Source organism: Sarcophilus harrisii, chromosome 5 (assembly GCF_902635505.1).
Source record: "Sarcophilus harrisii chromosome 5, mSarHar1.11, whole genome shotgun sequence".
Taxonomy (NCBI): Eukaryota; Metazoa; Chordata; class Mammalia; order Dasyuromorphia; family Dasyuridae; genus Sarcophilus; species Sarcophilus harrisii.
In genome coordinates, this window is record NC_045430.1 from 254,859,616 (window position 1) to 254,878,008 (window position 18,393).

Consider the following 18,393-nt stretch of genomic DNA (forward strand, 5'->3'; position numbering starts at 1 on the left):
TGTGAATAACTATAAAACTACCCTTCTCACAATGCTTTAGGACTGACAGACTATCAAGCCAGAATTTTACCTATCGTAGCTACTTTCTATATGTTTGATGAATTGCACTGAATGAAAAAATATGATAATCACAACCATCAATCATCAATACTACACATAGGGTAGATTCAGCAATACTTGAATTTATCAACAATGGGTACAAGAAAGATAAGATAACATAAAAATTGAACTGATTTACATAAATTTATTTCAGTCAATTAATTTAGTTCTAAGTCAAGTAAAATTATTTTGCATTTCATTTTCAAAGAGTAGTTTCTACAAAATTCTACCCTTTCCAGCAGAGTCAATTCTTCTTATTGTATAAAAAAAATAGATTTTAATAGGGACAGTATGCCTTCAACACTTAAAAATCTATCATTGACCATTTTTATGACTTATTTTCATGCCCAGGTATATGCCAGTTTGGATAAAAAGCTGTCTGGTATCCCAGTGGAACACAAAATGCTTTAGGTTTTAGTTTTTGTTCTGCCTCCTCTTAGCTGGGTAATCTCGGATAAGGAGCATCAATGACCTCTCTGGATCTCAATTAAAATAATCTCTCAGGTACTTTTTCCTTTCCAAGAATTTATGTTTTATGATTTTTAAAAATTAGTTTTCTAAATACAGTTAACAAAAATTTAAATAGAATTGAGGACATCTAAGTAACCATATTTTTCTCTGTGTGTGCTATTTGGCTATGATAAATAAATGGCAAGTAAATAAGGCAACAAATGTTATATGCCTAACATACAACAAAATTGGTACAGTTTTATTCTATATCTGCAATATTGCACAGTGGAAACTGCAATCTATGATGAGTCCAAAAAGACTGCAATATAGTCCAAAAAGACTGCTTGGGGTTGGGAATCTAATATTGGTTTTATAAGATTTTACAATTACAAATTACTTTATATTATTTAATTTCAATTAATCAAGAAATACTTATTAATTTGTGCCTGGAATGATGTGCTATGCTGACAACTTCCCAGAATTCTCCTCATGATGCCATCTGCAATTTAGGGTCATCAGTATTATCCTCCTCCCATTAAAATCTGGATCCCTCTCAATCATATGACAGATGAGTTTTGGTTTTATTTTGCCTTGATCAGGCATCTATATAATTTTTTGGGATTTCTTCTCTGTCTTTCCAGCATTCCTATATGTACTTTTTAACCGCATTACTTGCATTTATATCCACAGCACTTAGCACACTTCTTTGAACATATTAAAATTGCTAGCTAACTAGCTAGCTATCCATCTACATACTCATACAAAGATAAAAAAAAGAAAATGCCTCCTCCCTCAAGTAGGTTACATTATACTTTCACTAATCTAAGGAGGTAAAACAGGCACTGTTGTTCCTATTTTGCAGATTTCAAAGAGATTGAAGCGACTTCTTCCTCATATACCAAGTAAATGGCAAATCTTTTGGCCTTGGATTTTTTTTTTTTTAAAGATCAAAATGAGGCAAATTAGCGAAGTTATTTTCAATATTTTTTTGAAATGACTTGAATGTTTTATTTTTTTCCCCCCTGATCAGTTTAGACTCACAGCTTTTGACTTAGACTGGAGAGTAGCTTTAAAAAATTTGATTGTTCATCATGAATAATGAATTTTGACATTTATTTTTGCATTGATTTTTAAGTAGTGCTGTTTTATTTTTCTTATAAAACTAGATGCCATGTGATTAGTTTTTTTAGAAGAGTAATAAACAATTTTAAAACATTTTTAATCTGAAATTATTTTATATTTTTCAAAAGGTCTATGAGTAACCAAGAGGTATTCTTTTTTTTCCCCTTGAAGCAATTGGGGTTAAGTGACTTGCCCAGGGTCACACAGCTAGGAAGTGTTAATTGTCTGAGGCCACATTTGAACTCAGATCCTCCTAACTTCAGGGCTAGTGCTCTATCTACTGTGCCAGTTAGCTGCCCTCCCCCTCCAAGAGGTTATTTTTTCAAAAGCAATAACTTTTATTTGAATATATTTATGTTGATCAACATTTAAAAATACTAATGACCAATGTAAAAATGCTTTATATATAAGATAATACTTAGCCCAAAAATTATTTCCTGAAACAGGCTTACAGCTAACAAGTAAGGCCTATGCCTTTAAATCACCTTTCTTCATATGGCATACTGAAGAAAAAATAAACTCAGGACAAACACTTATGATTTACTAAGAAATTACTCTAACACACTTATTAAAATATTTCCCAAAATGAAAGAGCCTAAAGACACCCAAATCTATACGTTAGTAAGGGTAAACGTGAAAAGTGGTATTAGAAGTATTAGATATAGATATGGAGGAAACCTTATCTTCCCATTTTAGCAATGGAACAATAACATAAAATATAATAAAAATTATATATTACATCTATGTAATTATTTTAATTTTATATTATTTTGCATTCTTATTTATGTTATTTTTGCTTTTGTGCTATTTTAAAATTGTTATACAAACATATTTAATTATACATAATATAAATTATATGTAATGAATTATATAAAAATAAAACAAGTCAAAAGTACACATAGAACAGCTTTCCTTTGAGTCACATAACTAGAAAAGCTGAATTTGCCTCATCCTCCCTATAAATTCACAGATGATTTTGCTCTAAAGTTTAAATGCTACTTTACTAGCCAGTGTATAATCTGAGGAAAAAATATCTGCAAATTTCTTTTAAAATGAAAAATTAACCTCATATGAAAAAAATTACTGAGTTATAAGACCTGTAAAACCAGTTGTTTTCCTAGAAGGGGAAATATATTTAAAAGGAAAGCATTCAAAATAGATTAATGGACTCTAAAGAAATAGAGTAAGAGTAAAAATGGATAAAGTTTTAAGACTATATAGTTTTGCTAAAAGACAATCTCGGAAGAAATAAAAAATGAAACTTTTTCATGTTTTCACAATTAAAGAACTGTAAAATATATATATAGCTAAATGGAAAGTTAATTTAAAAAAAAGTTAAAGTGAACAGCTTGCTTCTCTACACACATGATCAATATGGTGATATTTGGTGGTTGGTTGTTGTCCTTCATTTTCAAAGAGGACCAAAATGGCATCACTGTTAGAATCAAATCAGTGTGTCCCGATGGACCAGACCAACACAAGCTTGGAATGCTCAGCCACCGGTCGGACACAAACAATCCCCATGAACATTTGGGGGGCTTCTCTAACTTTGCACATCTCATGTTTCCTCTGGATTATCCATTATGCTTTGTTCACAGACCATGGCACCTTTTCTGATAAGCGCATGCCATGCTGGCTTGTCAGTGTATCCCATGTCAATTTTAAAGTTCTTAAGATATTTATAAAGCACTGTGAACCCTTAAAGAGTTTTATAAATGATAAAAATTATTATTAATGAAAAAGCATTTAGTAAGCACCAATACAAAGACAAAAAATAAATTTTCTCTTCCCCCAAGATGTTTACATTCTTAGCAAGAAGATCTAAGCTACATCCATTCACATGGTGAGTCAAACAGGAACTAGTCTCCTAATCCAAAAAGGAAGCAAAGAGAGGGAATGAGGTAATGAAATCATGTTGACACAAAACTAGAGGTTAATTGATTTAATTTTTCACTTTCCAGGTAGCAACATATGGATAATGTCTCAAAAAATTTTTTTTCCCACTGATTATTAAATTCCACATCTTTACATTTTATTCCTTCCTTTAATGTTTCTAATATTTAGGCACTGAGTTAGTATTCTGAATTATGCTGTTCTAAAGACAACCTTATTCAGAGAAAAGCTCGGATAAGCAATATTCCATTCATTTAAATTCTTGATAGATGATAAACTTATAAGTAAAATACTGAAATTTCTATTATTTTACATAAAGATCTCTTAGATGAAAAAATCATCTTGAATGGACTACTGCTAGAGTTTAAGAAAAGGTTACATCAAAAGATTGCCATGAGGACTATGCATAGTCTGAGAAATGGCATCTTGATGAGGGTAAATGCATCCAAATGAAACTACATCCTCATAACTGGAAGATGGAAAATAAATTGATCAAAAAATAGAATGGCAAGTGAGGATAGAAGGGGAATACTACTTGTCACATTAGCCAAAGATGAATACAGTGATGTAAAATATGATGTTTTGGGGTTTTATTCAATAAAAATTCTACCACTTGAGTTCCTGTCAGTCAATCTTTAACACAAAAGAGTTAGATTGGACTTTAAATAAGTTAATTAAGAATTAAAATCAATCATCTGAAAGTCTTAATATTTAATATTGTTAGATTGTATATCAAAGTAGTTTTATTATTTATTTACTCCAAACCTTTCCAGAATACTTCATGTGGCAATAGGGGGTCTGTATCTCACAAGATAAATGCATTTACAATGCCAAATAAATTATATATAAAAGCATTTGTCTTAATACATGTCATTCAATATTAAATATCAACCATTGGTACCACCCTGAAACTTTAATCCATTTTTATCAACTTCACATTTGTATTATTCAAATGCTGTCTACTAAATAGTTGTCTCTGGAGCTACACTGAAAAGCTACTTATCTAAGAACAATTATCACAGGAAATTTAAAGTACATTTAACCCTAAAATTGTCATATATTATCATTATCAAGATAGCACACATTCACAGTTGTGAATTAAAATTTCCACAAACACAACTAATCAAAACAACCATAAATTAAGAGAACAAGGAACAGTTTACTTTTCAACTCTATGAAGAATGAAAGAATGTATGATCAAATAAGAAATGAAAAGCATTGAGATGTGAAATGGATAATTTTGATTATGGTAAATTAAAAAGGTTTACGCAAATAAAACCAATGCAACTGGTTAGAAGGAAAACAGAAAGCTGGGAAACAATTTTTATAGCAAATGATTGATAAAGGCTTCATTTTTTCAAATATATAGAGATCACATTCAAATTTATAAGAACACGTCAATGGATGTGAACAGGCATTTTTTAGATAAAGAAAGCAAAGCTATGTATAGTCATATAAAAATATTCTAAATTACTATTGATTAGAGACATGCAAATCAAAACAACTCTGACAAGAGTTGGAGACAGAAAAGGGAAATGATAAATGTTGGAGAGGATGTGGGAAAACTGGGACATTAATTTACTGTTGGTAGAGCTATGAAATGATCCAGCCATTCTGGAGAACAATTTGGAATTATGTTGCAAGGACAATCAAATTGTGCATATCCTCTAATCCAAAAATACCACTAGTACGTCTGTATACCAAAGAGATTAAAAAAAAAAAAATTAGTGGGTTGAGAGGAAAAGGACCTATTGGTCAAACAAAATTTATTGTAGCTCTTTTGGTGGTGGCAAAGTATTAGAAATTGAGGGAATGCCCATCAATTGGAGAATGGCTGAATAAACTGAACAAAAATATTATTGTGCTATAAAAAATGACAAGCGGAGTGATTTCAGAAATACGTGGAAAGTCTTATAAGAACTGATACAAAGTGAAATGAGCAGAACCAAGAGAACATTTTACATATTAACACTGTATGATGATCAACTATAAATGTCTTCACTCTTCAAAGCAATCCAAAGATCTAAGACGATTCCAAAGGACCCATGAGGAAAAACTATCTAACTTGAGAGAAAAGAACTGATGGAGTCTGAATACATACTATTTTTCACTTTTTTTGTTGTTTTTCTTCTGGTTTGTTTCTTCTTTCACAACATGATTAATATGGAAACATTTCCATGATTGCACATATGTAACTACATCAGATTGCTTTCTGTCTTGGGGAGAGGGGAGAGAAGAAAAGAGGGAGGAGAAAAATTTAGAGTTCACAGTCTCATACAACCTTACACCTTTATATGCTATTTACAAAATAAAATGAATATTAAAATTGTTTTTACATGTAATTGGGAACAAAATAAAATACTAATAAAAAAGAAAAAATCAAAACAAAAACTAAAATATTATGAAATGGTGATCATTTGTTTGCAGAACAGAATCCCAGGTCTTCCACTTTATTACTTTTGTAATCCTAGGGTTCACTTACCTCAACTAAAAAATGAAAGAGGTAGGGCTATAGTTGAGATTGGAGTACTGTTCAGCTATCTTCTAATTTATGCTCTGAATCCCATTTGGTTTAGTTCAAAAAGGCATTTTTTTCCAGAAAGGACTGAAATGTAAAAAGAATGATGATTTTATATTAAAACCTAAATGAAACTTTAAATACTTATTTAAAAAAAAGAAACAAAAAACAGCCCATGGCTCAAAATTATTTTACTGGATTTGTTTAAATATCATTTCTAACAGTTTATCTTTTTAAGCTGCTACAGTAACTTTTAAAATGCATTTACTTTTTACTGTTACTCTGCTTAATCTATTGTCAATGGTTAATAATCATAAATCTGTTTTAAAAAAAAAAAAGAACGCATGAACTTAGGCTAGTCAGTTTACTTGGAGACCTAATTTTCTTTATTTTCAAAAGGTAAAGTCAAGTCACATGACCTATAAAACATCTTGTAGATCTAAAATTCTGTAAAACTGAAAAGTCAAAAATGTATGAAAAAATGGGGGAAAAAAATTGAGGACAGGAACTATCAACAGCCAAATGAAACCAGCAATGAATTTGGCTAAATTTTTCAAAAACTGATCATATAAAATTAAGGAGGGACAAATGCATCAATCTGGTGCCACAAACATCAACTGTTCCTCTCAAAACTTTGGAGAGAAGTATATGGTAAAGAGTAGAGGTGAGGCTATCTGTACTTCTGGGCAAAGGGCCTTAGGGTTTAAGAACTGAAGATCTATATATTTAAAATCAATTACCACAGGTAAGCACATTTAACCCTATAATTTTCACATATTATCAAGATAGCACACTTAGTAAAGAGTCAGTTATGAATTAGAATTTCCACAAAAACAACCCAACTAATCAGGAACCAGAAGAAAATGATGACCACTTCACATATACTCAGATGCAATAAAGTCATAGCAAGAAGTAACTTTTGAAAAATCAAAACAACTATAAGCAAATTATGAGAGCAAGGAATAGTTTCCCTCTCAAATTCATGGAGAATGGAAGAATATATGACCCAACATGAGGCCAGATTTGAACTCAGGAAGATGAATCTTCCAGATTTTAGGCTTGGCACTCTTTCCACTGAATCACCTAGCTGCCTCTATTTTACACTGTAGTATTAGTGAATTTCAGTAATATTTCAATATCATCTTTCTTAATTTTAAAGGGGGCAATTTGCCAAGATGAAATTATTTTGAAGAAATTATAAAAAAAAAAAATATTGACTAAATCAAACCAGTGATTTATTGCTGACAATGATTTCTATACAAACCAATTCAGTGGGCACAAGGAACATGACTGAGAATACCCTCAAAGTATATTAATAAATGAATTTAACTGACTTTAATGAATGAATCAGCATGCATTTATCAACTTCCATATGCCAGGTACTGTGGTTGAGCACTAAACATATATGTATGCATACATGCTCTGCGTGTAAACAGACAATAGTAATGTCCAATGGGAATGGAAAGACAGGTTGGGTCTAGGCTATGAAGGACTTTGAAAGATAATTAGCAAAATTTACACTTGATCATAGAGACTATAGGAATCGAAAAAATAATCAATGAAGTAAGGTAATCACATGGTCAGAGAGGTGCTGAAGAAAAAAGACTCCAGCAGCAAGGATGAGTGCAGGGAATAGGAATGAAGCAGGAAACCAGTTAGGAGGCTGTTTCAATACTATGTGAAAGGGGATGAGGAGGTAGATGAGTGGTAGCTGTGACTGAAGAGAAGGAACTGGATGGCAGAGATGGTACAGAAGCAGACACTCCAAGATTTAATAACTGGATACATGGAGTGAGGAAGAGCAAGGAGTCGAGGATCATGCCATGGTTACAAAGCTGGGAGCTTGGAGAGACAGTGGTACCTTTGACAGAGGAAAGTTTGGAAAAAGAGAGGGAGTTTCTAGTGGGAATGACCAACTTGAGTTCTGAACATGTTTAAACAAGTTTAAAGTATCTTGAGTCAGTATGACTCAAGATGAATACAAAAATCTGAATCAACATCATGGAGATGCCCATAAGAACTAATTAAGTTTCCAAGGAATAGAGGAAGGAGAAATTGTTTAATAGGAAACCTTTTTTTAATTGAAGAAATTTACATAGGAAACAACATCCTTAATAAGAAATAAGAAACATTTGTAGAAATTAATTTAAAAATTAAATAATGTTAAAGCATACATTTTCAAATTAATTTTAAATCAAATAGTGGCAAAAGAAAACTGCTAGTATGGACTCTAAATAAATTTGTATTAACAGTGAATTTCAAAATAAAATGAAGATTTTGGTCTAAGTATAAAATTTTTGTTTTTCAAGAATAACAATCTTAAATTCAAATATTCTCATTGTGACATCACAAAATATTTTCAATGAAAAATTTCATCTCCTAGAAGCTATTATACTCATATTGCTTCTCCAAACATTTAAAATATCTCTTATGTTTTAGCCACCAAGAGCTTTTTAAAAAGACCAATCTAAAAATCCCCATCATGATCTTTTCAGGTCTTCAGATATAAATATGAAAATCACTGGTTTCCTTAAACTATGAACATTTTCCTACATTTAATGTATTGTTTAGGTTATATAATTCACTTGGATTAGAATTTCTTTTTCCTGTGTCAACACTAAGCAAATCAGTAATATTTCATTATTTGCAAAAAAAAAAAAAAAAAAAGCCTAAAGCATTCTAATTCTCTTTGACTTTTAAAGAAAAGAATTCTTTAAGTTTGAAAATACTAACTTCATAAGAAGTTCAAGTACTGACCTAATTTTCAGAATGAAAAATTAATGTTGAAGGCTTTAAGAAACCATAATTTTATACCCACTAGATTTTGTCCACCATTATCATATGTGATGAACAGTTTCATGTAGAAAATTGTTATACATGGCAGTCAGCTAACTTAAAAAGACACTTAACTTTCTTGTTTAAGTGCTTAGAGCTTAAACTTTAAAACTGTTATAAAAAAAATCAGTTGGGCCCAAATGAATAGCTTTACTTATTAGAAAGATTAAAATTAGATCATAAAGAATGAGGGCAGCAAAATTTGATATAATCCTATGGTATTTTCTATTTCGTGGCTGGAAGGAAATTTAATTATATGCAATGCCTTTACCTTGTTCCTTATAACCTTCCTATATTAATTATATCTAAAACATATATGATACATGTATATATAATATAAAAAATGCTGTACTATATGAGGGAACAAGACTGGACCTTAAACGAACATGTACTTGAATTCAGTAAAGCATAGAATTATAATCCAGATGAGATACCATTACTTTGGGGAATTTTAATGATCAATCAATCCATGTAAATGATAGCAAATAATACGGATTGCAAATATGCCTTCAATATCACAATTGAGATTTTCTGAGGCCTTCTCTCATCAAACCTGGGCCTGGCAGCAGCACTGCTAACCCTGCATTTCAGGCTAAGTGCACCATTGGTCCTAACTACCTACGTAAAAGGGCAGTGAGATGGTACAATGGAAAGAGTGCTGGGCCTGAACTCAGAAACACTCATCTTCCTATCTGGCCTCAGACACATACAGCTGGTATGAACCTGGGCAAATTACTTCACTGTGCCTTAGTTACCTCAACTATAAAGTGAGTTCAAGAAGCAAAGGGTGCATTTCTTGCAACAAAAATCCTAAATGGGATCATGGAGAGTCAGACACAACTGACACAAATGAACAAACATTAACTTTTCCAATATAAAGGTATGCCAGTTATTCTTGCAGCTCATCTCATAAACGTTCGTGCAAACTCTTACAGCTTAGGAATCTTGGTATTACTCTCTGCTAGATTTTAACCTAGTCTTTTGTAAACAGTGTTCACCAATACTAGTCCCCCTTACTTCTCTACTTTACCTTTTTAAAGTCAAATATTCAGTTTTGAGATTTGTTGGCCTGTTACCTGATCTGAGTCTAACAAAGATCAGGCTGACAAAGAAATAGCAAAAGATTATGCTGGGAAAACCTCTGTGCTTTAAGTATCACTCAAAATGAGTACTTTTGGATGATTAAGTGATTGTAGTATCAATTATAACACCAGAAAAAATGATACTAAAATGATTCCCAACAGCTCCTGGGAAAAAGTATGAACTACTTATTGAAAGCCTTCTTCAATCAGGATTATCATCTTCCTCTCCTTCCTCTTCCTTCTTGTCTCTTTCTTCCTCCTCTTAATTTTTTTTTCAAAAGCTGGGACAACTTAATTTTGTCCTGTATAGTTTCTATTTTAAATTTCTTGATATATAGCTCTGAAAAGATATTAGTCTTACAAAACTTTATCTGGATGTTTCCTATATTCATTATCTATTATCTATTTTAATTTTCTAGCATTGTGGTGGGAGAGAAAGACAGAGAGAAAAAGTGAATATATATATGTACGTGTGCGTGCGTGTGTGTGTGTGTGTGTGTGTGTGTTCTCATTCACAACATCCTTAAGAGTAGAATATAAACTTCTTGACAGGGACCATTCCAGTTTTTGTCTATGTATCCAAAATATTAGAACAGCAAATTATAAACATTAAATAAAAAATGTTTGTTGAAATGAATGTTTTCATTACTTATAAGGCAATATATGGATTTAATGAAAGTTACCTGAAAAGTACACAAAAATAGAAAGTATAAGAGAATGAAATCTGCTTTATTTATTCTCTAACATTTTTCTTTTTTAAAAATTTTCATTTTATTTATTTACATTAAATAAGTAAATTATATTTTAACAAAAAAAAAAAAAACTTACAAATAATAGAAAAAGAAAAAGAACCTTATTTTTAACATCAAACACAGAATTCCCTCCTCCCTTACAAAGTTTTCTTCTGTAAGGCTTTTATGATTTTCTCATTACTTCAATCAAAATAAAAGTTTGGTAAGTAATTATTATGGCAACTCTGTATATTTCCTTCCCCAAAAAGTAAAAACAAAGAAACCTTATTAGATTGAAAAATTTGTCCACTGCAAACACCCCATCCCAAAATGAAGCTATTTTAATTATTTAGATTTTCAATTATTTGTATCTTATGCTTCATCTTATTCTTGCTTATTCTTTCCATAACAATTCATTATTAGTTTCAGTGGGAAGGTGGACTGGCTCAAAAAAAAAGATGTAAAACTAGTCAATTTGATGTATCAAAATAAATTTTATATTTTGTTAATAACTACATGGAATATTTTGAAGGAATCACCTAATTCTCATTTCTAACCATGTCATTAATAAAATGGCCAGAAAATACATTAGAAAAAAACAAAACAAAACACCTACCACATTCAAGTCTACATGACTTGAAAATAGCATATTAAAGAAAAAATACAATTTTAAAAAATACCCAATAAAGTACTGGCCCTGCCAAAAAGGGATTATCTGATAATTATTGAAATAAAAATTTTTGGAGGAAAAGTGAAGGATACATATTAAAGCTAAAAGAAAAGCATACAAGTTTTTTAAAAGTAAAAAAAAAAAAAAAACAGAATATAAAATCTATAGCTCAGTCCTGCATTGTACAGTAATGTATACTGTAGTAATACCTTTAAGAAAAATACATATTAACACATACTACAGTAATACAAGTTGAGTTATAACAATTCTACAGACCATAACTCTGAATTTTCTGACTTTTATGTATTTAAAATTTCAACTCCACAACATAAACACAGATTCTTTTAATGTAATGCATTATTTTTCATGAAAATATACATTGCTTACATACTACCCTTCTCTAAGCATTTTCTGAATATTTGATACAATAATAAAGATGATATATTATTTCTTGTATGCATATCTACTTTCAATCATCTGAAATCACAGATATCCACTTTTAAAGATTGTCAGGATGGAAAAGAACCAATTAAAATGCTTAACTGTCAAATTTAAAATCTTTTCAAAGAGCAGTTTAAGTTACAGATGCTTTTACTACAGTTTCTGTGCCAGGCTTGGTGTATGTAAAGATTAAAAACAGTTGCTTCTCTAAAGCACAAGATCCCCAGACAAACTACATTTTATACTGCAGAAATTCATCAACTTGCTGATGTTTACAAAGAGACTATAGTCAGCTGAAAAGCACATATTACAGTAGCATGCAACAGCACAAGGGGAAAAGACAGAGCTCATGGCTGGGCTACACCAACATAAGAAAACTGTTTATATTCCTTTAACTAATTTGCAGATATAATACTATACCAATGAAATTATCAAGAGAACAATTTTTAGAACTAGAAAAAATTCAATGCTCTACAACCTCAAGGAAAATAATGAAAACAAACAAACAAACAAACAAAAAAAAAAACCAGGGTCAAAAGGAACACAGTATTACCAGAATTCAAATGCTATATTATAAAGCACTAAACATCAACACATCTTGGTTTGGCTTAAAATACATGAAAGTAGATTAATGGGTAAAAACTAGATAAGCAAAAGGCAGATGTCATTATACCTTATAGCACAGTCAATAATGATGAGTCTAAAAACAAAGTTAGAATACATATTCAATTTGACAAGAATTACTAGGGGAAAAATGTCAAGTAGTCTGGCAAAAATTAAGGTCTAATCTGGGCAACAGGGTGGCACAATGGCTATAGCAACAAGTTTGGAGTCTGGAAAAACCCTCATCCTGAGTTCAAATCTGATCTCCGATACTTGCCAGTTGCATGAGCATGGGCAAGATGCTTAACTCTATTTGCCTCAGTTTTTTCATCAATAAAGTAGGCTGGGAAAGGAAATGGCAAACCACTCCACAATCTTTGTCATGAAGAGTTGGACACAACTAAAACAACTCAATAACAAGACCAAACTAACATCCTATACTACAAATCACAATGAGTTCCAAGTGGATACATGACTTAAATATAAAAGACTGCATTATTTTTCATGATAAAATTCTCATATTTTATATGGGTTATGAGTTACAGACAGATATTAATCTATTATATATATACATATATATATATATATATATACTATTTGTATAAATTCCATGTGTACATATGTAATTATGTGTATCTATCCAAATAAACATATATTATATGTACACAATAATGTGCCTATGTGTAAACGTATTTATGTATAAATAAATCAAGATGAAGGACTACTTCTCAATCTAATGGTCAAAGGATAAACAGCTCTTCAAGGAAGAATTGCACAATTTTAAAGGATCATAAGAAAACCATATCTAAATCATTAATTAAAAAAATAAGACAGAGACTTTTTACCTCATACCTTCTAAATTTGCAAAAATATATTTAAAAAATCAGAAAAATCAGTGTTGGAGGGAGTTAGCATACTAATCAATCAGAAAGTATTTACTAAGCTACACCAATATAATAAATAATATACCAGGTCCTATGCTAAGAGATTGTTCCTCAAGAAGCTTACAATGGGGGAGCTTATATTTTAACCTTAATAATAACTGTTGGAGACAATGTGAATTGATTCAAGTTTTTACATAAATTTGAATTATGTTGGAAAAATGAAAACACATTCATATCCTCTATACTTACCACTGAGGTCAAAGACAGAAATAAAACTCAAAAACATTACAAAAATGTATTATAGTACATTTTGTGGTAGCAAAGAATTGGAAACTGTGGTTACCCATTAATGAGAGAAACAGTTGCAGAAAATGTAGAATAAAAATGTATTTTTAAAAATTACTGGGCTACCAAAAGTTGATAAATTTAAAGAAACTATTTTTAGGAGGTGATGTAGATGAAAAATACATCCAACGATTGTAATGACATGAATGAAAGTATTCTGAGAATAGAAAGTCAAAGAGTAGTAGGACAAATAGCATAACCTAGCTCAACATTTTTCATAAAGAGATATGAACATATCAAGGCAGAAAACTGTATATATTCATAAACTGGACAATTTTTGCTTCATTATTTAAATCAGTAGCATAGTAGATATCTTTGTTTACTTTAATATGTGAAATTATATCCAAAAATTTCTAACTACAACATGGCATTAAAGTATATCATGAAGACATCTGGTTTGGTCTAGTATTTAGATGTTCTCCTAATATAAATTTTAAAAATAGGGACAGAAATAGGAATAAGGATAAGGACAGGGATAGGGGTAAGGACAGGAGCTGGGCCAGTGATTTCAATGAATTACTAGAGAAAAAACTAACAAAATTGGTACCTGCCCTGCAATTTGAAGTGTTAGAGACATGCACAGAGGACAGATATCAAGTGATATTAATTTACAAACCTAATATTAGGCCGCTTTTGTATACACAAAGTTCAATTGACTTGGCTCTGAAGCTAGCTCTCTATCCTTTATATCATGGCACCTCTCATTCAATAATTAGGTTACTTAACAGTATATTCTATTTAATGAAAACTGTTATAGCAATATAGCATGTCAAAAAGAACCTTAAAAATATAGTTAGCTTTGTCTGTAATTTTGGACACTCTCACTTCAAATGCTTATTTTAAATATCATTTAAAACACTTCCTTTACCAGAAAGCAGTCAAGTCAGAAAGTCTTTCTAAATGTCACCATGAACATTATAAAATTATACAGAATGAAGAGAAAACAAGGTTTATAGCGCATATAAATACGACAGCCCATATTAGGCTGCATTTAATTACCAGTTCAAACAACAACCTGATCTAACCTTTGACAAGTAAAATAAATGTTCTGAATAATTTAACCAAAGCAAACATTTGCTGTTAATGTTGGCTAATTATAGTAAGAGTTAGAAAGAGAAGTGGAAAAGAGAATGATTGAAAGAAAAAAGATTAGAAAAAGAAAGTATAAAAATCTATATACAATTTATTGCTGCTATTATTTGTAGGAGAAACTTAATTTTATAAGTATAATTTATATACATTGTATATCTAAATTTGTAAGAAAATTGTTCCATAAGCGAGATTAGTTAACTTTGTATCACGATGATCAAAAGTTACCAAGGTAAAAGCTGGACATTCATTTGGTTGAAATGTGATATTCTAGAAAAATTAATTAAAGGGATGGCTTCTGAACAAAGAAAAAAGGTAACAGTGATCACAGAATCAACATAGTTTTATTAAGAATATGTGAAAGACAAGATGGCAGCATATTAGCAATCAAAGAATCCTCAATTTCTTATTAACACCACAGTATAGCTCTAAAAATGCACCAAAATGAGCACGATACATAAAGGTTAAGGGCACATAGACATTGAGAAGGGGATGGGGAGAACAGGCATCCCAAAGATCTTACTTTAATTTGAAATGGAAAATAAACAGTTTAAATACACACACACACACACACACACACACACACACACACACACACAACTATGGTATAGAAATAGATTAAATGGGAAAATTAACTGATAGGGAGAGGGAAAAGGGATGTTTAAAAGTAAAAGTGCTAGGTGAGGGAGTAGTTATAAGCAAAATAATTCCTACAGTTGGAGTTTGGAACATGAAGTTAAGATTAAAACAAAGAATAAAAATCTGCAATAAGGAACAACAGGGCAAAGGGAAGAGGAAAACAGCGACGGAGCAGAAGTATAATATATCAATTATAGTTCATTAACATTGGGGGCAGATTAACAGTCATAAGCTTTGCTATGAATGAAATGAACTCAAACATAACATTGAAGGGAAGAGTAAATAGATTAAAAAGAAGCAATAATAGCTTGTTTAAAAGCAAAATTCTCACAACATAAAGAATGACAAGGTTAAAATAAGAGGCTGAAATAAAATTTATTATACTTCAGATGAACCAAAAAGAAGAGGTACATCATGTATATAATCACCCCCATATGTTTGTTATATCAAGGAATTGGAAATTGAGTGAGTGTAGCTCAGTTGGAGAGTGGCTGAATAAGTTATGACATGTATGTAATGGAATATTATTGTTCTATAAAAAACAACCAGGAGTTCAGAGAGACCTGGAGAGACTTACATGAATTGATGCTGAGTGAAGTGAGTAGAACCAAGAGAACATTGTATATAGCAACAGCAAGATTGTATGATGATCAACTATCGTAGACTTAACTCTTTTCAGCAATTCAGGGACCCAAGATAATTTCAAAAGATTTGGGATAGAAAATGCCATGCACATGCAGGGAGAGAAATATGGAGAGTGAGTACGGATTGAAGCATACTATTTTTACCTTGTTCTGCTTGGTTGTTTGCTTTTTTCCTTGTGATTTCCCCTCCCCCCTGGTTTTTTTTTATTTTTCTTTCATGACATGACTAATATGAAAGATGTGTTTAAAATGTTTGAACATGTATAACCTATCAGATTGCTTGCTGTTTTGGAGAAGAGGTAGTAAAGAAGGGAGAGATGGAAAAAAATTGTAACTAAAAATCTTACAAAAATTAACGTTGAAAACTATCTTTATGTGTAATTGTATAAATAAAATAGGATGGAAATTTTTAAAAATGCTGAGTCCAAAACCAATTTAGAATAAGAACATGAAATTACATTTTAAAAAAAAAAAAGAGAGAGAACCAATCAAATGGACTCCAGCAAATTCAGTCCTAAGGGGAAGATTTATATCTCACAAATACTTATCAACCAGAGAAAGAACAATTCAATGAACTAGGCATGAAAAATTTAGAAACTAGCAAGCAAAGTAGCAAATTAACAACAAACCAAGTAAGAATTTAAAAAACCAAGTAAGATGACAAATTGAAGGCAAAACCACATAAAGAACTAGAACTCACAATGAACTGAAAAATAAAATTAGGAATCTCATATTAAAGAAAAAAATCCTTAATAAAATAAAATGTTGCCAATAAATAGTTAAACTGTCTAATTTTAAAGGGAGGGGGAAAAATCAGTGGTTTCCATAAAAACAAAGAATACACAATAATTTAAAAAGAACTGAAGGAAATCATTAGAAATTATTATGCCCAATTACACCAACAAAACTGATAAATGAGATGGATTATTTACAAAATGATATGAAATACTTGGATTAAGAGAACTAAATTATTTAAATAATGTCAGAAAAATCAGTTGAATAAGCCATAAGTAATGTTCTTTACTCTCCTTCTCCACAATAATAGCCTTCCCCAGATTAGATGGTGTTACAAATAAATCAACCATTCAAAAAATAATGAATTTCAGTATTACATAAACTTTGAAAAGGGGGAAAGTGATCTTTCCAAACATTTTTGATGCTACAATTATATGTCTATAATTAGATTTAAAATTAATACAAAACAAAATGATTCCTTTGTTTTGTCTTTCTTTTAAAATCTAGTTATAAAAATATAATTTAAAAATATAAACTAATATAGCTAATGAAAAGATGCAAAAATATCACATTAAATATAAAAAAGCCACAACAACATAATAATCATATATTATGATAATGGTGACTTTACAACAGCAGAAAAAGAAGATTGGTTCAAAAGAATAAAATTACATTAAAATATCACATTGACAATAAAAGTAATATATAAATAAACATGTCAATAGATAACTGAAAATTTTTTTTGATATATTAGATTGGGAAGTACAGGAGGTAAATGAACTATTCCTCTACAGTGCTAAGTTGTATCTATGTGAAAACAAGGGCCAATATTTTAGCTAGCTGATGACCCAGTAGATTTAATGCTGGATCTGGAGTCAGGAAGAGCCACGTTCAAACTCAGTCTTAGATAATTTCTAGCAAATCATTTAACCTGTTTGCCTAAGTTACCTTAGCTGCAAAACGGAGATAATATAGTAGGGATTTTTATAAGGATCAAATGAGGTAACATTTGTAAAAACTGCTTTATTTGTAGTATAGTATCTGGAAAATGAAGACACTACATTAATGTTTATTCCCTCTCCTTTTTATATAAAATGAAAAGAACTCCAAGACTTCCCCTAGAAAAATCTCAGGGAAAGAAAGGCATTCATTTTTATCACTATTATCTAGCAAAATTTTTAAAACGTGCCATATGACAAGAAAATGAAATCAAGGGAAGAAGAGTATGTAAAAATGAAACAAAGCTATTCCCCTTTTGCAGCTCTAATGTTCAACACAGATAACTAAGAGTCAAATAAATATTAATAGAAATAATTAATAGTGAGCAAACTTGCAGGATATAAAACTAATGTAAATTATCAACATTTCTGTCCACTAGTCTGTTAACAAGCCTTATTAAGCCTGCTCTAAGGTGCTGGGTATACAAAGAAAGTCAAAAAAAGAAAAGAGCAAAAAAAAAAAAAAAAAAAAAAAAAAAAAAAAAAAAAAAAAAAAAAAAAAAAAAAAAAAAAAAAAAAAAAAAAAAAAAAAGAAAGAAAGAAAGAAAGAAAAAGGCAAAAAGACAGAGAAAATTCATTCAAAATAAGTACAAGATACTTTGGAGTACATATATC

At 30.6% G+C, this 18,393-nt stretch overlaps 1 protein-coding gene across 7 annotated transcripts in view; it reads right to left on the minus strand.

Annotated features, from left to right (window-relative positions):
• The window catches only part of TBC1D5 (TBC1 domain family member 5), a 571,191-nt gene that overhangs the window by 334,084 nt on the left and 218,714 nt on the right, over positions 1-18,393 (minus strand). Inside the window, exon 3 of one of the 7 annotated variants that reach the window (XM_031940322.1) lies at positions 6,047-6,169. The exons of the other annotated variants lie outside the window; for them this stretch is intronic. The gene's annotated coding sequence lies outside the window, so the exon portion shown is untranslated. The remainder of the gene's footprint in view (positions 1-6,046; positions 6,170-18,393) is intronic. 7 annotated transcript variants of the gene reach the window in all.